We start from the raw sequence: 16,969 nt of genomic DNA on the forward strand, positions 1-16,969 counted from the left end.
CTGCTTCAGATGTTTTATTTCAGTATCCAGGTGTTCCAATGTGCATATCCATTCAGCTCTATTGACAAGACTTTTAATGACAGCTCTCTTTTGTTGTGGATGGTGATTGGAGTTTTTATGCAAATGTCTGTTGGTATGTGTTACTTTCCGAAAAACTTTATGTTCCAATCTTCCATCAGACTCTCTCATAACTAAAACATCCAAGAAAGATATCCTATTATCATTTTCCATTTCCTTGGCGAACTGGATTTTTAGATTAATTTTATTTAGATGATCAAAGAATATGTCCAAAGCCTTTCTATCATGTGACCAAATCATAAATGTGTCGTCTACAAACCAATACCAGTGAGATGATTTCTTATTTTCTTTGTCCAGAGCTGATTGTTCAAATTTCTCCATATAGAAATTAGTGATCACAGAACCTAATGGGTTACCGATTGCTACACCATCAAATTGCTCATAAAATTCATCATCCCACTGGAACTGACTCAAAGTAAGGCAATTTCTAAAAAGAGCAATCATATCTCCTGGAAAAATATCCATTATGAAAATCATAACTTCGTCAACTAGATTCACAGTGAATAAGGAAATTCATCTTTGACAAGATGACAATCGATAGGTAAATTTTACCTATGACAAGAATTATCTCTGCTCATCACGTGTTCCTTCTACGATGCCCCCTTTCCTACAGTATATCAGACATCTGACCAGTCAGTCGGCAGGACTCTGCAGAGGGGCACCTCTGAGGATGTCCAGTGCAGTCCTGTACAAAAAATCAGGAACAGAAGAGTTACTTGGACCACAACCTCACATCACGAAAGATTTACCAGCAGCTATGTGCATATACTGTTTTTTTGTGGCGAAACATGTACTTAAATGAAGTATTTTGTTCTAAGGTCCGTTTCTCACTGGGACACTGTTGACGGCTGCCAGTGATGGTCACCGGTGACTGGTGAACACTCCTGGATCACTGGTGTCTGACAGTGCAGGTATTGCCAACTGATTAGTTAGTAAAATGGATTCGTACTGGAGTAGCAACTAAATTTTGCCAGCCTTTTATGGACCAAAATATAAGATATTAAAATTGGAGAAAGAACATACAACTTACCAGTTTTGGTTTTCTTATCCATGCTTTTCTCACTGAAATCAGGAACAAACTTAGTTATAATTTCTTGTCATGCATTCATTTTCATCACTTTGTGATCGCTTTTCACATCCCAAATAGCAGGACAACTTTCTACTTCAGTTACAAAATCTTCCATGTTAATCAAATCTCAACTCATGGCTACAGTGTGTACAGTATAATGTACAATGAATGTTTCACGTCACTGTCTCAGAAATGACTGCTTGCCAGTTGGCAAATTTGCAGCGCTGTGTCTGCAATCAGTGTTCCAGTGTGAACACTCCAATTCAAACTAATGCATGTCTGGCAGTCACTGCTGTAAACACACTGACCTTGTCTGTCACGTGTTGTGAGGGTGAGTCACTGCTGGGTCACAGTGGCTCGATGAGGCAATGTAGTGTCCCAGTGTGAATTCTCCAGTTCAAACAAATATCTCTCTGTTGGTGACCATCGCTGGTGACTGCCACCAGTGTTCCAGTGCGAAACGAACCTAAAAGTGCAGATAGTGGTCCATACCCGATGACAAAAAATTAAATAAACTGCTAGCCATTAAGATTGAAGCACCATGAAGGCAGCAGGCAACAAACAAAGTTTTTATTCATTTTCAATAACTGTAGTATATATTTTTCAGAATAAAATTTCCATGTTAAGCAAGGTTGGAGGAGGAAGTGTGCATTTCTCTATTTTGAGATTTTCTGAAAATGTGACTTATCTGAATCCTCGCCTTCTTTTTGAGCAGACGATCACAAAAGTGGGTCTTAAATGTCCTCCCCTTCTGTCCCTTCTCTGCCCTTGCTTAACATGGAAATTTTGCATACAAGGGATACAAAATGAACCTTTCAGAAGAATTTGAAATATATAAACATTACCACCCAAATTCAGAAGATTTGGTGAATGATCAATCTGCAATAAAAAACAGACACTATTTTGATTGCATATCATCTGTCACAAAATGTGAAAATTAGCCCATTCCTTTAATATATTAGAACTGTGTGCCATGTTTTTCAAATGTATTACATATAACTCCTTTATACCTTGGTTAAATTTTTGAGATATGCTTTTATATAAATTCCTTGCTGCTAGCACAACAGATAAATGGATGTGATTCAGTTCCTGGAAACTGTCAATGTATGTTTACAATAATTATGTACAATACGAACATTTCTGGGCATACCATGGCGTCATACTTCTATGAAGAATATATTCAACATCTGCCAAACCAATATTAAATAAGGTTTTGCAATACGCTTCTTGTTGTTCACATAAATGTATAGCCAAGGTCTAAAGATTTATTCACTTATCCAGTTATTTGGGTAGCGGCCATTAGACTGTGCCCTATGTTCAACAGCTCCATGGTGTTACCTTCTAAGATGATAATGCGAGACCCCATATTCCCTGTGGTCCATGACCTACCTCAATACAAAGTATGTTTAGTTGTTGCTGTGGTTAGCATGTTCAGTTCTCTCACATACTCCAAAAAACTAGTCATAGGTTGCTGAGAGATTTGCTGGCTACCATTCAGCAGCCACAATGGTTGATTAACTCTCACCTAGAGTCAAATCGGCATATCTATCACCCAAGCTCTGTTCAACTTGATGCCCAGCTGGGCTGGAGCCACTATTCCTGCTAGAGGTGGCAGCTCTGTGTCCTGAATTTCTTGCCCTGTATAGCCTCCAGTCACTTACAAATTTAATGGTTTATTCTTCCTGCTTTACAAACTACATGAGGGAAATTCTGTTATTTGCTACCATCCACTGTGTTGAAATTTTTATGCACTACATTGTAGATATGATTTGTTTAGAATTTTCCATCATAACATGCTTGTCATAATATATTATTTTCCTTCTTCCTGAAAATAGCACTGCATACTTAACCCTACATTTTTTTGTATGGTCTGTTGTTTAGTGTGCAACAGGTAGACCTTTTGAGGTAACAAATTTTTTGCATCTTTGTCTATCACTTTATCCACCTTCTAATTTACCCTCCCACATATCACTGTTAAAATTCTATGTCTTTGCACTAATTTTGAAAGCTTCAAGAGGTGTAAGATAGATAAAAGAATAACTTTTTTACTTATCTCCGTTATCTCATTGTTGTTGTCGGTGGGTCAAAGTGTTGTCTAGGGATATATTCTTGCAGCTGGAATTTTGATTTTGTAGATTCTTGATTACTAAGTAACTGATGAAGTTTTGCCTGTATTCTTGAATTTTATTCTTTGTTACATCTTTCAACATAACACCATTTTTACATTTTCCACATTAAAAAAAAAAAACAACAAAAATTTCATTGTTGGTGACAAACTTAGAAAATGTCTACTTCCATCAGAGTCATGCCACCACTACTTACATTCTGCAGAACTCACATTATTCCAACGAGTTTACAAAGCAAAAGAGTTTACAAACTTTCTGTACCAAAGAAGAATCTTTGCTAAAATATATGATTATTTTGTAAATCAATCTAGAAATAAATTTAATAATTAGCATTAGATTGGGTATAATTAATAATATAAATCTTAAGTACACCAGAAATTTTCTTATTTCAAATATTTTTAAAAGAAAAGTAATTTTAACTGTTAGTACATATCAATTGTAACACATTAATTTCTGAAATATAATACATCATATACAGTTATCATATGAATTCTTTTAGAGAAACAGCTGAGATCATTTTAACCTATGCAAGAATCAATAGTATACACGGTATCAGTTATCTCTATGAAGAAAAAGGTATTGTAAATAAAATAGAAAGAAACTTCCACATGGGAAAAATATATTAAAAACAAAGATTCCAAGACTTACCAAGCGGGAAAGTGCCGGCAGACAGACACATGAACAAAACACACAAACACACACACAGAATTACTAGCTTTCGCAACCGATGGTTGCTTCTTCAGGAAGGAGAGGGAAAGACGAAAGGATGTCGTTTTAAGGGAGAGGGTAAGGAGTCATTCCAATCCCGGGAGCGGAAAGACTTCCCTTAGGGGAAAAAAAGGACAGGTGTACACTCGTACACACACACACACACATGTGTGTGTGTGTGTGCGAGTGTACACCTGTCCTTTTTTTCCCCTAAGGGAAGTCTTTCCGCTCCCGGGATTGGAATGTGTGTGTGTGTGCGAGTGTACACCAGTCCTTTTTTTCCCCTAAGGGAAGTCTTTCTGCTCCCGGGATTGGAATGACTCCTTACCCTCTCCCTTAAAACCCACATCCTTTCGTCTTTCCCTCTCCTTCCTGAAGAAGCAACCATCGGTTGCGAAAGCTAGTAATTCTGTGTGTGTGTTTGTGTGTTTTGTTCATGTGCCTGTCTGCCGGCACTTTCCCGCTTGGTAAGTCTTGGAATCTTTGTTTTTAATATAAGAAAAAGGTATTGTTAGAGGAGGGTGATTCATTATAATTTTTCTTTAAGACTCAATGTTTGTTAAATTTAGCTTCTTTAGATATTAATAGGCACCACCTGATACTAAAATCATAATCCACGAAGTTCTGAAACAAAAACGCTACAAATGTTGCAGATCACAATATCAAAAATTATATTTACATAATAAAGATTTAAAAGTTCTGGAAAAGATCCATATAAATGAGAAAATAGTTGTGATGTCAGCACACTATGGTTATTTCTACTTCTGACTGACTGGAAGAAGCTACAACTCATTGTGATTTACGTTTCACATACCATAGAGACATATTTTGCATTGTGAAAATAAGTGTCGAAAACTTTATCATGGATCCAACAGGTCCTTCCTGCAGTAGCAAATGAATTAGGAGAAAACAGGATTTTTCTGATTAGAATTTTCATACTTGATGGGAAACATTCAGAACATTGTCCTGGTAAAAGTGGCTCTCAACTTTTCAACAAAAATGACTTTTTCTTTATGGTCTGCTTGCTTTTGTAGATGTTAACAGCAAACTTGTCATGGTACACACTGGTCCCTAAAGGAAAGGAAAGACAGTCACCCCCAACTGAATAATCGAATATTCATAATGTGGGAGAAGATCCAGTGTCACTCTATGCAGTTTTGTAAACAACAACAACAGCAAAAAGAAACTATTTTCAATCGTGGATTCTCACAAGCAAGGAAGGCCTCAGAAAGCTCCATTGTGTTCCTAAGTCATGTTTGTCTAATACCATATATTATATTCTAATTGTTGTTAATCCATAAATGATAGACAGTTTAATAATGACTGCCTGCTGCTCAGAGATGCTTTCCTTGGCGAAAAAACTTCCTTGTTATTTTGCATTTAGAAAATCTACCAACAGAAAATTTTACACCATTAGTCAGTATGTGACAAAGCAAGCTGGGATATCTTTACTTCACCTCTTGTTTTGCCATCTGCGCCTTAAAATTATTTTTTTCATTTTTAACTAATTACCATTAACATACATGAATGTAATCTGCATTTTCATAAAAGAGAAAGACTGACTCTCAGTTTTAAAGAATATGTGGGTGTGAAAACAATTCCTTTATTCCCACATATATTTAGCAATAACTTAACACTACACACACGAATGAATTGTGTAGACATGAACAGCATGGAATAACTAACAAAAGCTAAGTCAAAGAATAACTATATCACTGCACGGAAATTAACACTTCTTGGAATGTTTATGAAGCACTGTACACTTGTAGGGATCGATTGTCAGAAATAGGTCACTACATGACTCTCCCCTTTAATGCTAACAATACCGCAGATTAAATTCCACACGCTGTCCAGCTCTTGCAACTACTTCTTTCTTGAAACCGGGTGGTGTGTCACGTGTGTCAGTGGTTGTGTGTGGGAGTGGTGCAGTAGTCCTCGACGTCGGTCTTGGTGTTGCAGTGACTGGTGTTCGCTGAGCGCTGTGGTGTTCAGGGGTACAGGAACACATCTTGTAGCTTCTCCTCTCTTCTCTGGTTTGTGTTCAGTGGTAGCTGTGGTGTCTGTTGCATCCAGAAATGCAGGCTTGATATGGTCCACTGCAACTGTGGTGGGTGTAACGTTAATCATTATGGGGAAAGTATTGGTATCCTTACTGACTACCAGATATGGTCCGTCATATGGTGGCTCCAGTGGTTTATGCACATTGCGTAAGAATACATGTGTGCACTTGCCTAGCTCCGCAAAAACGAACGAGTGTCTTCCAAGCTGGTTTCTAGGCATTGTTGGTCTCAATTGGTATATGTGCTCTCTTAATCTTGTGGCGAATTCTGAGGCTGTGGTTGTATCATCTGCCATGCTGTGCAGAAATTCTCCAGGTAGACGTAACGTTTGTCCATACACCAGTTCTGCTACTGTTCCTTTCAGATCACTTTTGAGTGACGTTCGTAGACACAAAATTACGATAGGTAGTGTCTCTGTCCAATTCGGTGTTGCGTGACATCTCAGTGCCGCCTTTAATTGTCGATGAAGACGCTCAACCATGCCATTTGATGCGGGATGGTATGCTATGGTGCGTATGCATATCGTAACTAATAACGTAGCCAATGCTTTGAAAACGTAGGCTTCAAATTGTCATCCTTGATCAGTTGTAATTCTCAGTGGAACTCCAAACCGGGCAATCCAACCACGAAAAAATGTTTGAGCTATAGTTTCTGCAATGATGTCCTTCATTGGAAATGCCTCAGGCCACCTAGTAAATCTGCCAATCACCGTGAGGCAATAACTGTAGCCTTCCGATGTTGAGAGTGGGCCAATGATGTCAACATGCACATGGTCAAAACGCTGATTTGGTGGAAGAAATGCTCCTAATGGTTCCCTGACGTGCTGTGTGATTTTATTCCTCTGGCATGCCAAGCATTGCTTCACAAATGTTTTACATCCTGTGTGCATACATGGCCATACAAATTTTTGTTTGACTAATCTGAGTGTGGCTCTTACTCCTGGGTGTGACAGATTGTGCATTGATGCAATTGCCCATGTTCTGCAGTGCTGTGGCACAAATGGACGTATCTTTCCTCTTGCTATGTCACAGTACAACTCAATGCTTGCTTCAGGAAATGTCACGAGCTGTAGCTTCAATCCTTTCTCTTGTTGCAATAGATCACGCAACTCACTATCACGTAGTTGCGCATGCGCGAGGGTGTCGTAATCAATGGCATTTGTCACTGCTTCCACCTGTGGTATGTCATCTGCTACTGTGGACACTGCTTCTATGCGAGAAAGTGCATCAGCTGGAACATCTAGCTTCCCTTCCACATACACAATGCTGGTCGTGAACTGGCTGATATAATCTAAGTGTCGCAGCTGCCTGGGCGATGCTTTCTCTGGCTTTACCTTAAAGGCATAGGTAAACGGTTTACGATCTGCATAAATCGTGAACTGTCACCCTTCTGAATTTTTTTACTGCCACATAAGCGGCGTACAGCTCACGGTCATATGTTGCCCAAAGTTGCTGAGATGGTGACAACTTATGACTATAGAATACAATGGGCTGCCATAACTGATCAATTTGTTGCTGAACTACGGCACCAATGGCAGTGGACGAAGCATCAACCATGAGAGCGAGTGGAGCATGCGCGACCGGGTGTGCTAATTGTGCGGCCTCTGCTATAGCTTTTTTTATAGCGTGAAATGCGGTGTCCGCCTCAATTGTCCAATGCACACTGTGGTTAGGTTTAGGTGCGCCTTTAAGTAGTTCATTCAATGGTGCAGTTATCAGTGCATGATTGCGAATAAAGCGTTGGTAGAAATTCACTACTCCAATGAATTGTCGTAATTCTCTGACTGTGACAGGGTGGGGGTATTTGTTTATGGCCTGTAGTGTGGCGGTCAAATACCCTGTGAATTCACCAAATATCCTAGAAGGTGGACCTCTTTCTCACCAAAACACACTTGGCAGGATTAATTACTAGTCCATGTGTGCGTAGGCAGTCAAATACTTGTGCCAAATGCTGTAAGTGCTCCTCTTCCGGTGCAGACATCACCAATAAATCATCGATATATACACATAGCAAAAATCTAAATCTCTTGTAACCTCATCCATAAAACGTTGGAAGGTCTGGGCAGCATTACATAGTCCGAATGGCATTCGGGTGAAGTCAGATAGACCGAATGGTGTTGTCACCGCTGTTTTAGGAATGTCTTCTGCAGCTATAGGGATCTGATAGTAAGCTCGAACTAGATCAATAGTAGAAAATATAGTCTTACCGTGAACATTTGCAGAAAAGTCTTCTATATGTGGAACTGGGTACCGGTCTGGAATGGTCCCTGCATTGAGCTGGTGATAGTCACCGCAGGGGCGCCATTTATTCTTCTTTTTAGGCACGATGTGAATTGGGGATGCCCAACTGTTACTAGAAACTCTGCACATACCTTGTGACAGCATGCTGCGAAATTCCTGCTTTGCCACTTTTAGCTTTTCGACTGTTAAACGTCTAGGCCGGGCATGAGTTGGTGGCCCTGGCGTGGTCAAAATGTGGTGGCCGGTTGTATGCTTGACTGGTGGGAGAGGAGGCGATTGCTGTGTAATCTCGGGGTATCCTTTCAGTAATCGTATATATGGTGTGTCGCCTGTGACTGTGCGTACCTCTAGTGGTGTGATACAACGGACTTTTCCTGTTGTATGCAGACTAGTAGTCTGACGTCGCAGATCTGGTAGTAAGTCGCAGAAGGGCAAAAAATCTGCTCCGATAATAGGCTGTGATATATCTGCAACTGTAAATTGCCATTAAAACACACGGCGTAGCCCTAAGTTCAGGAATAATGTTACTCGACCGTATGTTCTAATTTTGGAGTCATTGGCGGCGAATAGATAACAGTCGTCATAGCTCCGGCGTGATAGGCGGTTTGCTGGCTATACGGACACTTCTGCAGCTGTATCGACGAGAAACTGTAGTTTTGTTTCGCGGGACACTTGATGTGGGATACATTTCATTTAACATGCCGGCCGTTTGTGCCAGTGCGTTTAAATCGCCTGCACATACCGTGAGAATTTTTTGAGTATCTGACGGCAGCCGAGACAACCAAATATTTCGTAGCACATCATCAGTTAAAGGTTACTTGCCAGTGTGCGCAAACGTCATAAGAGTTGTGATGTAGTGCGATCTCCGAGTTCTTCAGTGCGCTGTAGCTTCTCTAGCCGTTTTGCCTCTGATTGTGAAAAACGCGTTATCAATGCGTTTTTAACGGATGCATAACGATCGGTATCCGGTGGTGCGGCTAGGATATCTTGCACTTCTGCTGCTAGATCTTCTGTAAGTGCTGCAACCACATAGCTGTACTTAGTTTCGTCCGCCGATATTTGTGCGAGGACGAACTGGCTTTCTAACTGCGCAAACCACAGTAGAGGATTATGTAACCAGAATGGAGGTTTTATCGCCACACTGTTAATCGCACTGCTGGCTTCAGGTTGAACTGAGACTGGCGAATCGGTCATTATCGTGCAGAAACGAGCGCGACGCGGCTGGCGCGGTAGTCACAAACGTGAACGTTGCGGAACTTCGTTCAACGCTGAAGCCGACGCCGATGTTAACGTAGCTCGTCGGGGTCACCAAATGTGGTTGTTGGAGAAAACAATTTCTTTATTCCCACATATATTTAACAATAACGTAACAATACACACATGAATGAATTGTGTAGACATGAACAGCACGGAATAACTAACAAAAGCTAAGTCAAAGAATAACTATATCACTGCACGTAAATTAACACTTCACGGAATGTTTATGAAGCACTATACACTTGTAGGGATCGATTGTCAGAAATAAGTCACTACAAATCTAATACCAGATCTAATTTTGTGCTTAGTTTTTAGGTATGTAATTGATTTTCTAATTTATTTAATCTATTCCTAGTTATTATTGGGTGAAGTCAATAATTGTTTCGTAACTTAAAATTCTATTGTTGACGTAAAAACAAATATAAATTCTGTAATAATTATAAACATTTGGAGGAACAACTCATTGTATTCTTAAAGGATTTATTTGGCTCTATTCGAAAACATGCTAGCAAAGCTAGCCCTTAATTGATTCCAAAGTAATTAACAGTTTTGTCAAAAGTATTGTATGCAAAACTATATTTGTTAATTTCATGATTTAAACAAATAATTTGGCCTAGCTCTTGTAGTAGAAGAAACTGTTAAAAAGAAGGAATTTTTCGATGTATTCAGTTAATTTAAGGAGTTAAGTTTTAACTGTAATTTCTGTAAATTAAACTTTGAACAATGTAGTTTCAGAACCTATTATTGTGATGGGATATAAGAACCCAATTTTTGGCCACGAGAGTCTCCTTTTCCGCCACTCTTCTACTGTCCCTTTCTCTGTCCTGTCTTCTTAGCCTTAGGGGCGCTAGAACTTCGATCACAGCAGAGGGTTCAACCCTCCACATATGTGCGCGGCGACCACGAGAGTCAGTCCACGGCCGAGTTTCAGATGAGAAACCTGTGTTGGTTAGAACAACTACAATGCATCCATGAAATAAGAGTTAAACAATTAGGCCATGTGTAAAAACAATGACAGTGTCTGCTCCAGACACATCTTTCTATTCTTCAAGTACTGTGAACTTTGTGGTTAGGTTTTTACTGCTTGTAGATATTCAATAGTAAACTATTGTAGCAGCAAGTGGAGGTTTTCCTGCAAACTATTAGTGAGACTTATGGAAAAATTATCTGTGTATTATTGTGAGGTTGCGGACAGTGAAAGTAAAAGACTGTGAAACGCAACTGTGCATCTGTCTGCTACATCATTTACAGTAGACAGTAGTTGTACTTCCACAGCCAGTACGTCTACACCGAGGACAATCAACGAAGAAGTAAAAGAAGGCAAAACTGCTACAAGTAGAGTGGCTTTTCAAATATTGTTGGCTTCACTGCGAGGTTTTACCAATTTCTAATCAAAGGGTAGTTTCAGCCGACCTGCAATTTCTATCCATAAATCATCCCCAAAATTATTATCTTCATATTATACAGGTGCTGGGATGTAAAAAATTCAGTGAGTTGCAAATCCATTTGAAACACCAAAACAGGCAGTGAATGAAGTGAACTGTATTGACAAAGATTCTGATCATATTTGGCTGTCAAAATTGGACTGCTCGGTAGAGCAGTCCAGTCACTGGAAAGGGCCCTACTCTGCTATACTGAAGGAGTCTCATCTCATAATTAGATGGCTACAGGCAGACAGTTTGAATTGTCTCAGTCGCCACATTGAAATCATACCTTAATAAAGCACTGTAGTGTTAATACAAATTTTTAATTCCAAGACTACACTTCACTGATTACTAGAGGATTTTGATTCCTAATTACAAACGTAACTTGAAAATTAAAAATAAAAATAAAGTAAAAGGAAATGTTTATGCCAGAGAGAGAAATTCTAAGCCATAAAAAATATTTAGTTTAGTGTGTTGTTAACATCTGAACAAAAAATGACTCATTTTGTACAAAACTGATTTCCTGTGTTAGACAAATGCAAGTGCTATACACAGAAACTAAAAAGCCTGAGGCTTTCCTGATACAATCTACCCAAGCAGTTCTTTGGCTGTCATCCAGTTGGAATTGACCTCCTGAACGGTTGTTTTCAGCTCAGCAATTGTTTTGGGGTTATTGCTGTACATCTTGCCTTTAATATAGCACCACAAAAATATGTGCAGATATAGCTTGTGTTCAGATCCCGAGAATGTGGTGGCTACTCGAGGCCCATGCCAGTGGCCTCTTGATACCCCAAACCCAAAATGTGGTCCCCAAAGTGCCCTCCAGGACATAAAACACTCTCCTGCTTCGATGGGGTCAAATTCCGTCTTGCATGAACCACATTTTGTTTAAATCAGGGTTATGTTAGATAATAGGGATGGAATAAAATTTTAAAACCTTCAAATAATGTTCTGTAGTCACTGTGCCGTTAAGAAATATCATACTGATTATTCCATGACTGATCATTGCACATCACACAATCACCCGTTAAGGCTGAAGAGACTTGTTGATTGTGAAATGCTGATTCTGAGTCCCACAAATGTGCCATTTTGCTTATTGATGAACCCATCCAAATGAAATTGGGCTTCGTCACTAAACTAAACCATGCATGCATATACCAATTTCCATCATGCCCTAAGGCCAACCGTGCAGTTGCAAATCATTCAGCAATTATGACTATTTTATTTCATGTAGTTTAGTAATTTTCAGCCTGTTTGATTGTAAAATGCATCAGGCTGGTACTTCCACAAGTGTGTCCACTGCTCTGAAGTGTTACAAGTGTTAAATGTTGCGAAGCAGCATCGTCACAAATGGTCTTGATGAAAGTACACTGAACAGGTATGAACTTTTTAAGGTTTTGCTGTAGCTTTAAATGTTTAGAAACGTCTTCTTGTGGAGCCAGTCAATAAACAGTTAATTTAAAAATTTAAAACTATGTAGATCAAGAAAGTCAGGAGAGGAATACAAACAATGAAATGAAAATTCTGTTCCTGACTGGCATATAAACAAGAGTGAAATCACCACAATTTTTTCAGAAAAACACCTTCAGCCCTGTGTGTATCTATAGACCACAAAACACCTCATCTTAACAGTGAATGGTTACTTTTACTCTTTCTCTTGATTTGTACATCAAATAAAGTAATTTGTAAATTACTGTCATCACTTGGTAAAAAAATAAAGAGTCTCATTATCAGTAATACATGTATTTATAGCAGAAAATCCAAATAGGTTATTATTACCTCAACTTCCTGCTAGATTAAAACTGTGTGCCATACCAGGGAACTTAACTGGAACCTTGTCTTTCACAGTCAATCAACTCACCAACCGAGCTATCCCAACACGATGCTCAACCCGCACTCACAGTTCTTTCCACCAGTACCTCATATTAATATTAATTAATTAATTCCTGCCGCCCTTGCATTTCCATCTATGATTTTCTTCTGCTGAGTGGCAAAACATTTAAATCTTTATTACATGTCCCATATAATTCATTCCAAGCTTAAACGGTTTTTAAAAATTTGTTTCAATAATCAGCTGTGTACTAGTTAAAAAGTACCTACCTAATCTGCATTTCAGCACTGAAATCTTAATTTTAAATATAACTGAACAGAAATTATCTATTGCTAACACTGTGCATTAAGTATGGACAACAGAATTGCTGACTTGGTGAAATTTGTCACAGCTACATGTGATACTGGTGCTCACAACAAGTGTAAATTGGGTCCCTGCATCCTGCATGGAAGTTGCCGTCACATGTGTTTACAGTACATAGCATCAACAAATCATTGACACACTACACAGTGAGCCTAAGTTAGATTTGTGTTATTTTTATCGGAGCACACTTAAGATTCAATGTGAATGATTTCAACTCTGAGCATCCAGTAGCATGCCATCCTGTCTGATATGTCCCTCAGTGGCAAAGAGCCTCTTCAGTTTCCCTAACAGTAAGGTTTTCTAGTTAATTTAGATGGTGGAAGTCTATGTGGTATGTGTATGTAGCTGCATGTCTGTGAGAGGAAGTATAGAAGCAACTGCAGGGGAGGTACTACATACATATTTTCCCCCTCTTTTTCTGCTCAGGAGCATGGTGAAAATATGAAAGATTACAAGACTTCATTCTTTTTTAACAATTACATTTCCCACTGATCTGTTGTGACAGATGGATCCTCATTTTTGTCTTCATGGTAATATTAATGTGAACAATTACGCTTAAGATTTGCACAGACAAAATTCAAGCTTGCATTACTTTGCAGAAAATGACAATATATTCTTTTTCAAACAATGGAAAATCCAGGAAAATGGTTGAGAAGTTGTTGAGGTTCTAGAGGAATGTGGATAGGTTGCCCCCACCTTCGATTTAGACAGCAAAGATATCATAAATAATTGTGAACCAGGTGAGGGGATTAGGATTCTGGGTTTTTAGGAAGGATTCCTCTAGATGGCCCATGAATAGGTTGGCATAGCATGGTGCCGTGCGGATGCCCATAGCCGTACCCCGGATTTGTTTGTAGGTAATGCCTTCAAAGGATAAGTAATTGTGGGTGAGGATATAGTTGGTTATGTCGACTAGGGAGGTTGTTAGTTTGGAATCCGTTGGGCGTTGGGAAAGGTAGTGTTCAACAGTGGTAAAGCCATGCACGTTAGGGATATTAGTATACAGGAAGGTGGCACAATAGTGTCGAGCAGGGCACCTTGTGGTCAAAGGGACAGGAACTGTGGAGAGTTGGTGGCGGAAATGGTTGGTATCTTTTACATAGGAGTGTAGGTTCCGGGTAATAGGTTGAAGGTGTTAGTCTATGAGAGCAGAGATTGTCTGAGGGGGGGCACAGTAATGAGCCACAATGTGGTGTCCCGGTTGATTAAGTTTGTGGACTTTGGGAAGCATATAGAAGGTAGGAGTCCATAGAGTGGTACGGGTGAGCAGAGAGATGGATTCTGGGGAGAGGTTCTGGGATGGGCCTAAGGATTTGAGTAGTGAATGGAGAGCCTGCTGGATTATTGCAATGGGGTCACTGTGGAAAGTTTCGGATGTGGAAGTATCTGACAGCTGGTGGAGTCCTTCTGCCAGGTAATTCATGCACTTAGAAAGAAAAAAAAAACAGTGGTGAAGACTTTGTCAGCAGGTAGGACTATAAGGTCAGGATCACTTTTTAGATGGTGGGCTGCGGTTATTTCTGTGGATGTAGGGCTAGTTGGCATGTTGAGAATTTGGTGAATGACAAGGCAAGGTTAAGAAATTATGGAAAGTTAACAGAGGGTGGGTTGGGGCCAGTGGGGGTGGATCATGGTTGGATGGAGGAGTGAACTGTTGGTTGGAGGAGTGAACTGAGTTAGGCAAGGTTCAATATTGGTCTTTGGCTGAGTCTGATTGGTAGCATTGGTGGCGAAAAAGTGTTTCCATTGTAGGTACCGGGAGAAGGAGAGAAGTCATGCATGATGGAATTTGGGAGTGGGGCAAAAGGTGAGGCCTTTGGAAAGGACTGATATTTCTGTGGGGCTAAGGCATCTGGAGGAAAGGTTCATTACTGTGTTAAAGGTCTGTTTAGGTTCTGGATTCAGTGTGGTGGTGTTGGTGGTGGAAGGGAGTTTTGGAGGGTGGCGTACGTGTAGTAGACCTGCGAGACAGAGTTTGTCAGGTATGAGTGGATGTCGGGGAAGTTTGGAGGTGGTTGTAGAGGTGGTGGACAGTGATACTCAAGGCAGGAGTAGGAAGTGAGCAGGATGGATAGCTTTTTGAGGTGGGATTGTGCAGGTTGGTCAAGTTCCTGCAAGGCAAGAGTTTCAATGTGTGTTATGGGTTCCAGGAATTTTGGATTGCATAGCAGGAGAATTTTGTGGATGGAGAGTGGGTACTGCCAGTGGCGGATTTACAAACAGGCCCACTAGGCACGGGCCTAGGGACGTCACCTTAAGGTGGGGGGGGGGGGGGGGGGGGGCGTTTTTTTGCACTGTACTCATTTCAACATTTTACGTTTTAAAATAACTGCCCTTACAAACGACAAAAATTTTTAATATTGTTAAACAACTTCGTAGTTTAAATAAGCCTTAAGAACGAAATTCGACAATACAAGTCCAGAAATACACATAATTTACTTGGTGACTAAATGGAAATTTCACATTCGGTTCATGTCTGGTATCATCTTCATGATTGTTCAAAATATTTTGAAGTAAGCTGTCAAGACAGCAATCTATGATATAATGTTTGAAACGTTATTATTCCGAGAATGTCGATTTCTACTTAATCATACCATATTTTCTCCGTGAAAATACCGGGACCCCTGATAAGCTGTGATAAACTAATAAGCAGCTTCTTAAATATTGTGACGCTTGTGGGCAGTATGTATAACCCGACTCCTTAAATTTCTTGTGCAAATTACGGGGAACTATGAAGTCAACCCTTCATTATTGTAATTAATGTGAAAGCTCTGTGGTCTTCCGTATCTGAGCTTTGATTTGATGATATCAGTTTAACAAAACATGTTGATACTGGGAATGTTTTCCATTTTTAAACACACATTTATACGAAAAGAATATAAGCAGAATATCTAATAATGTGTGACATACACTTCACAACAGTCTAAAAATTTTATTTATCTATTTACTTAAGTTACTTTTTATGGCGAAAAAAGAAGAAGATACCAACTTTTGTTTGTCTCATTTATTGTGCTGCAACCTGCACGATATAAAAGTTCCAACTCTGCGCAATCAAATGGTACGTGTCATTGCAAATTTTATATTAAACTTCTTATTTAAGCTTTTTTTCCGTCGAGGAAAGGTTATTTTTATTTTATGTTGGAACAAATGGTTCATTTGCGTGTAGGCATAACAGAAGTCTTCACACAAATGACAACACACAACATCAATTGCCAACAAGACCACTTAAAATTTGTAGTCTCTCTCCTCTCTTCTCTACCCACACAAACCGTTATAAGAATAAATGGAAATGCCATGTGGCTATCGCCTCCCGTCGGGTAGAGCGCTCACCTGGTGTTAGTCTTTCGAATTGACGCCACTTCGGCGACTTCCGTGTCAATGGGGACGAAATGAGTGATGATAAGGACAACACAACACCCAGTCCCTAAGTGGAGCAAATCTCCAACCCAGCCGCAAATCGAACCCAGGCCGTTAGATACGACATTCCGTCGTGCTGACCACTCAGCTACCGGGGGCGCACTTACACAAGTGGGATAAGAGTCGATCCAGTACACCTCACTGCAAGAAATTGCAAAATTATTTGCTTTTTAAATTAGCAAGATAGTGTCATGAATATTCAGAACATATTTGTGTCCCAGCTAAAATTCCGGCGACGCGGGAAACAGAACCCAAAAAAGAGACTTCCCGTTTTCTTTACGAGCCGAATTCCAGCCAACAGGTGTGCTTCTACTGTTCACTAACAACAGAGAAACAGGTGACAATGAAATTAGATTATTGTGCATTGTCGTTCTTTCGTAGCTTAGTTACGTCGAG

The sequence above is a fragment of the Schistocerca gregaria genome, chromosome 1, assembly GCF_023897955.1.
Source record: "Schistocerca gregaria isolate iqSchGreg1 chromosome 1, iqSchGreg1.2, whole genome shotgun sequence".
Taxonomy (NCBI): Eukaryota; Metazoa; Arthropoda; class Insecta; order Orthoptera; family Acrididae; genus Schistocerca; species Schistocerca gregaria.